At 51.6% G+C, this 5,930-nt stretch overlaps 1 long non-coding RNA gene across 1 annotated transcript; it reads right to left on the reverse strand.

Annotated features, from left to right (window-relative positions):
* Nucleotides 1–236: 236 nt before the first annotated feature.
* Nucleotides 237–5,507, reverse strand: LOC132528713 (uncharacterized). The gene is made up of 3 exons (XR_009543276.1): nucleotides 5,242–5,507; nucleotides 4,455–4,500; nucleotides 237–287 (listed from the first exon to the last, which is right to left on the reverse strand). It is a non-coding gene; the product is annotated as an uncharacterized LOC132528713 (long non-coding RNA).
* Between the last annotated feature and the right edge of the window lie 423 nt (nucleotides 5,508–5,930).

Below are 5,930 nucleotides of genomic sequence, written 5' to 3' on the forward strand. Positions count from 1 at the left end.
GGTACAAAAGTACCACCGGGACAAAGTACCACAAACTGGGGGACTTAAACAACAGACATTTATTGTCTCACAGTTCTAGAGGCTAGAAGTCCAAGATCAAGGTGTCAGCAAGGCTGGTCCTGAGGGAGAATCTCTTCAGGCCTCTCTCTCAGCTTTGGGGGTTGCTGGAGATCTCTGGTGTTCCTGGGCTTGTAGATACATCACTCCGATCTCTGCCTCCATCTTCACATGGTGATTTCTGTGTGTGCCTGTCTCTGTGTCCAGATTTCCCCTTTTGATGAGGACACCTGTCATATTGGATTAGGACCCACACTTAGGACTTCATTTTAGCTTGATTATCTCTGTAAAGGCCTTATTTCCAAATAAGGTCACATTCACAGGTGCTGAGGATTAGAATGCCAACATATTTTTTGGGGGGGACACATTTCAACCCATAACATGGGTATATGGGGGTTTGTTATACTCTGTTTATATAGGGGGTGTATGCTCTCTACTTTTGTATACGTTTGAAATTTTCCATAATAAAATGTTAAATAAGCAAAACAAAACAAAACAACCCCCCCAATCCCCTTTCAACTTTGGCCCCATTTCTCGATTCAGCTTCATATCAAAATTCCTTCAGAGATGTCTCCTCCCGCTGACTTGCCCCCTCTCTGCCCAGCTGTCTTGAACCTACTTCAAACAGGCTTTTTTTTTTAAAAAAATTTTATTTTATATTAGAGTATAGCTGATTAGCAATGTTGTGATAGTTTCAGGCGTATAGCAAAAGGACTCGGCCATACATATACATGTATCCATTCTCCCCCAAACTCTCCTCCCATCCAGGCTGCCACATAACATGGAGCAGAGTTCCCTGTGCTATACAGTAGGTCCTTGTTGGTTAACCGTTTTAAATATAGCAATGTAGGGACTTCCCTGGTGGCACAGTGGTTAAGAATCCACCTGCTAATGCAGGGGACACGGGTTCGAGCCCTGGTCCAGGAAGATCCCACGTGCCGTGGAGCAACTAAGCCCATGCGCCACAACTACTGAGCCTGAGCGCTAGAGCCCGCGAGCCACAACTACTGAAGCCCGCATGCCACAACTACTGACGCCTGCGTGCCACAACTACTGAAGCCCATGCGCCTAGAGCCCGTGCTGAGCAACAAGAGAAGCCACCGCAATAAGAAGCCCGCACACCGCAACGAAGAGTAGCCCCCGCTCACCACAACTAGAGAAAGCCCATGCACAGTAACGAAGACCCAACGCAGCCAAAAATAAATAAATAAAGCAGTGTATACACGTCAATCCCAAACTCCCTGACTATCCCTTCCCCTCTGGTAACCATAAGTTTGTTCTCTAAGTCTGTGAGTCAAACAGGGAATTTCTACCAGTATCTATCTGACAGGGTCCAGGCAGGGGGCAAAAATCATACAAGTGATTTGAACAGGGAAAATTTCAATACAAAGAATTATTAACGAGGTAAAAGATGGTTAACTACTGGGTGGAATAAAAGAGAAGGCGTAACTGAGGTAGCAACCCAGCAGAGGCGAGCACCTCTGGGGCTGAGGTAAACGTGAATGAGGAAGGATTGGGAAGCTTAGGGCACGAGGCTCCACAAGGCTGAGGTTCAGATTTCTGACGTGAGGCCCCGGCTGGCACAAGAACACGGTACCCCCGTAAATGAAACAGAGGCGGAAGAATGCTGGGATGAGATTTACTGAATGTTTAAAAGTAAATTAATGACCAAAAATTATACACAACACGATGCATAGGCATCTCTGGTTTTGGAGCCTGGTCACGGACACTTTGGGACAGGATGATAGCCGCGTGGGCCTCTACGGTGAAGTCCACGTGGTGTGAGCCTCCAGAAGGGCTTCCCGTTACCCATCCTGACAATGAACAAGTGCAGAGTGGGTGAGGGTCTGACCCAAACAGAGTCCTTCCACGAGGAAGAGGGGGTGTAGCCAAATGCACCAGAAACATGTTCTGGGTGTTTAAGTAAAACCATGTCATTCACGTCACATACCAGCGACAGACTGCATTACCTATAGACACTGGCTGTTACCCAGAAACACACGCCCCAAAGACCCTTGCGCTTTCCAGGACTAAATGACACAGAGACCCTTGCTGCCTCCCGAACATTACCCATAGACCCTTGCTGCCGCCCGGGCATTACCCAGAGACCCTTGCTGCCTCCCGGGCATTACCCAGAGACCCTTGCTGCCGCCTGGGCATTACCCAGAGACCCTTGCTGCCTCCCGGACATTACCCAGAGACCCTTGCTGCCACCTGGGCATTAGCCATAGACCCTTGAGTTGCCTAGGACTGCATAACCCACAGACCTTTGCTGTTGCCCAGGAAGTACGATCCTGACAGGCAGTCAGAGATTCTCTCACTTTGGGCTTCTCTTTTTTTTCAAAGGTTACAATACAATTAAGGGAACTGCATTCTAGGTTGTCCTTCCTTCCTTAAAATGTCATTACAGCTTGGGCTCACGTATGGTCACACATATGGATAACTGCTTTACCTTTTTAATCACACAATGAATAAATTCTTGTTATAAAAATTCACATAGTATGGATTATCTTTTATTAAATCGATTGTCTTATAAGAGGCAGGGGAAGAGAAGATAAGCAGTCCAGTAGATCCCTAACACCTGATTCATAGGGTAGCCTAGAAAACGCAGAGAAAGCTCCTAGCCCAATGCATGGCACTCGGTCAGCATTCAGTAATAATAGGCAATATCATTATCCTCAAGCCACAGGGGGGAGCTCGGGGAGAGGGACAGGAGTGAGCAGGGCTGACAGATTGTCAATGTAGTTATTGCCAGAGTCAGACAAAGGAGCCCAGGACCCAAATCTTCCCTGAGTTATGAAAGGAGCACAGAACAGGGAGCCCAACTGCATTTAGTTCTTCTGACTCCAAGTCATGTATGCAACACGTTTTCTTGCTGTAAAATGAAGCAGTGTATGGTCTCCGTGTCTCCTAGTTCTAACGTGTTAGCACCCCCCAGTCAGCTTCAGGGAACGTCCTTGCCCTGAATCCTGCATCCTGCCCGCCATGGTCTCTACAGTAAAAGGGGGTGGGTTCTTCCTGGTTTATTAAGCAACCAGAGCAACACAGCCTAGAATTCTTCAACTCCTACCATATAACAGAATAAGTGGGGTTTTCTTTCTTTCTTTTTGCTCAATAACTGTGACAAGGGTCAACTCTGCCTACACTACATTATTTTATTTTTTAAAAGATATTTATTTATTTGGCTGCATCAGGTCTTAGTTGCGGCACACGGGATCTTTCGTTGCAGCGCACAGGCTTCTCTCTAGTTGTGGCGTGAGGGCTCCAGAGTGCACAGGCTCAGTAGTCACGGCACGCGGGCTCAGTTGCCCCGCGGCATGTGGGATCTTAGTTCCCTGACCAGGGATCGAACCCGGGTCCCTAACCAGTTACTGGGGTGGGCAACCTGATCCAAGTTGGGCCAAGTTGTCCCGCAAATCTGGAATTGGGTTTGATATTCCAGCCTTACTCTAGGCCTGTCTTCAGAATGGAACACATTTTTTAAAAAAATTAGGAGCTGTAGTATGACCATCATCTATCCCTGCAACCTAAGCGGTGGGGAAAAAAAAAAAAATCAGATGTGCATAGAGCAGCAGAGAATGAAACAGGATGCCCTCAAGGCGTGGAGGGGGTGCTGTGGTGTGCCAGCCAGATCCTCCGAGGGCCGGGGTGCCATTCCGCCAGCCATCGGCTGTGACAGCTCACAGCTGAGTTCTTCCCTGAGACTTGCCCTTTACTGAAGGGACCAGCCATGACCAAGGATATGACCTCCCTAGCGCAGTCCACCACCAACGACTGGTCCATGCAGGGGTACAAAGGGCTGGCCCCCTACCTTGATTCAGGACAACTCTGAAGGACCATCCCAGCTCCTGAGCTCCCTATGGAATTGGGTCAGGCTCCCAGCTGCATCGAAGTTCAACTTTTGTCCAGTGCAGCTTCCCTGATTTACTCAGAGGCTGCCCAATAAGCTGTCTGCATGCACGAATAAGAGACTCCAGCTTTGTTTCCCAGGGCACCCAACCTAAGATAAGAGGCTTATAGTTGAAAGGGACTGGTGGTATAACTGATGGTTGCTATGACGATGCCGTAGTTCCTCCCAATAAGCATCTCTGCTTCCTTGCTGGCTCTAGTGTTGGGTCTTCCTAGATTAATGTTTACTAAATGGAACATAGTTTGAGGGAGGTCAGGGTGGTAATCATTTCAGCCTGCAGCATAGCAGAGTAGGCCGGGGGAAAACTTTGCAAGGGAGGTAAAGTCTGGCCTTGGCACTTCATCCTTTTTCTGAACCTCCCTCACACAGCCCATCAGGTCCCCCCACCGTCCTAGGGCGGAGATGTGAGGTGCTTCACCCAGCCCAGCCGGCTTCTCTCTTTCAACAAGAACTGAGGGCCCACAAGGTGCGGGGCTCCTTCCTTTACCCATCTCGCCATCACAGTGCCCTGGACCAGGTCCCATCTCTGATCCCTGCAGTAGGCGACACACACGTGCATTAATTCCCACCAGCTGCATTTTTACCACGGTGCTTTCCCTTGGGTTCCTGTTCCTGGTCTCAAGGAATTTCCTCCTCTGGTGAGACAGCAGCTCAGTCCCCATTTAAAATCTGGAAAAGTCTCCAGGCTGAAGGCGGTATAGACGCTCAGAGGCCCTCAGATGGGCTCCAGAAAAAAATTTCATCCAAACCTCTCGTATTGCCACTGAGGAAACAGAAGTATTTTAACCAATCCTGCAGGTCGGGACAGGCGGGTGGGGAAATGTTTTTCCAACGACTGAGAGGTTCGTTTCAATTTGATTCTCTCACCACCCAGCACCAGCCGCCTCCCGCCCTTTGGATGGTTTCCAGGCGTGAATTTGCTTCCAGGTGCGCAAAGGGCGCGGGGAAGGCGGGGCGCGGGCGGGTACCGTGGGGGAGGGGAGCGGGGGCGGGTGGGGGCCAGAGGAGCCGTTTTGGGGCCGGGGGCTGCCTGCGTGGCTGGGAGGTGGGGTGAAGGGGTGCAGGAGGGAGGGAGAGAGCCAGTGTGTGTTTGTGGTCCTCACCGCCCCCCCCCACCCCCGTTCTCCTTCCTTCTAGAACCCCTTCGGGGGCGGGGCGAGTCTCCATCCCGGCCGCGACTTACGCGACACTTTTTTGGAGAAAGAGAGCTTCCTTAATTGAGGGCAGTGGGGTGACAGGCCGAATGGAAGGGGAGAGAGGCGTTTCATCCTTACCGGGACATAGAGTTCGAAGAAGACCCGCCTCCTGCAGACCCGGAATTCGACCTCTCGAGAGCGGCTCGGGCCGCACCGGCACCCGGCCGGTGCGAGGACGCAGGTGGGCGCTGCGGGGTTTAGGGTGAGCGCGAGCAGAAAGGGGGAGGCGCATGAGGGGGCGCTGAACGGTCCACGGAGGCCCCGGCCGCCGCGGGACGCCAAACACGCAGCGCCGCGCGGACCTCGGGCGGTGAGGACCTCGTGCGCGGGTCAACCCCCAGGAAGCCGTGCGGCGCTTCCCGGGCGGGACTGGAGCTCCCCCTGGCGGCCTCCCTCCTTATTGCAGCCCTTGCCCGCGTCCTCCCTGGGCGGACGCGGGGACCCGGGCAGGCGCCGCGAGAGCGTCCAGCAGCTTCCTACCAAGGCCTGTAGTCCCTTCGCGCTTAGGCTGCTACTGATCTGGCCTTAATTTAAAGGGAAAAGGGAGGAAGGGTCTTCCTTCCGACCCCTGTGTGAGAAAATGGAGAGGAATACACATCAACTCCGGTGGGGTTCTCTAGACGTTTTTGGTTCAAGGACCACTTCGGGGTCAAAGATTCTAAAGCACATCTCCTGCTGCCGCCGTACAGAGTCTTAGGGCGCTTTTAATTGGACAGTCACTGAAAAGTTAGATTTGGCACTTGGGAATGGGGTTTCAGATATGTACA

This window comes from Lagenorhynchus albirostris, chromosome 11 (assembly GCF_949774975.1).
Source record: "Lagenorhynchus albirostris chromosome 11, mLagAlb1.1, whole genome shotgun sequence".
Lineage (NCBI taxonomy): Eukaryota > Metazoa > Chordata > Mammalia > Artiodactyla > Delphinidae > Lagenorhynchus > Lagenorhynchus albirostris.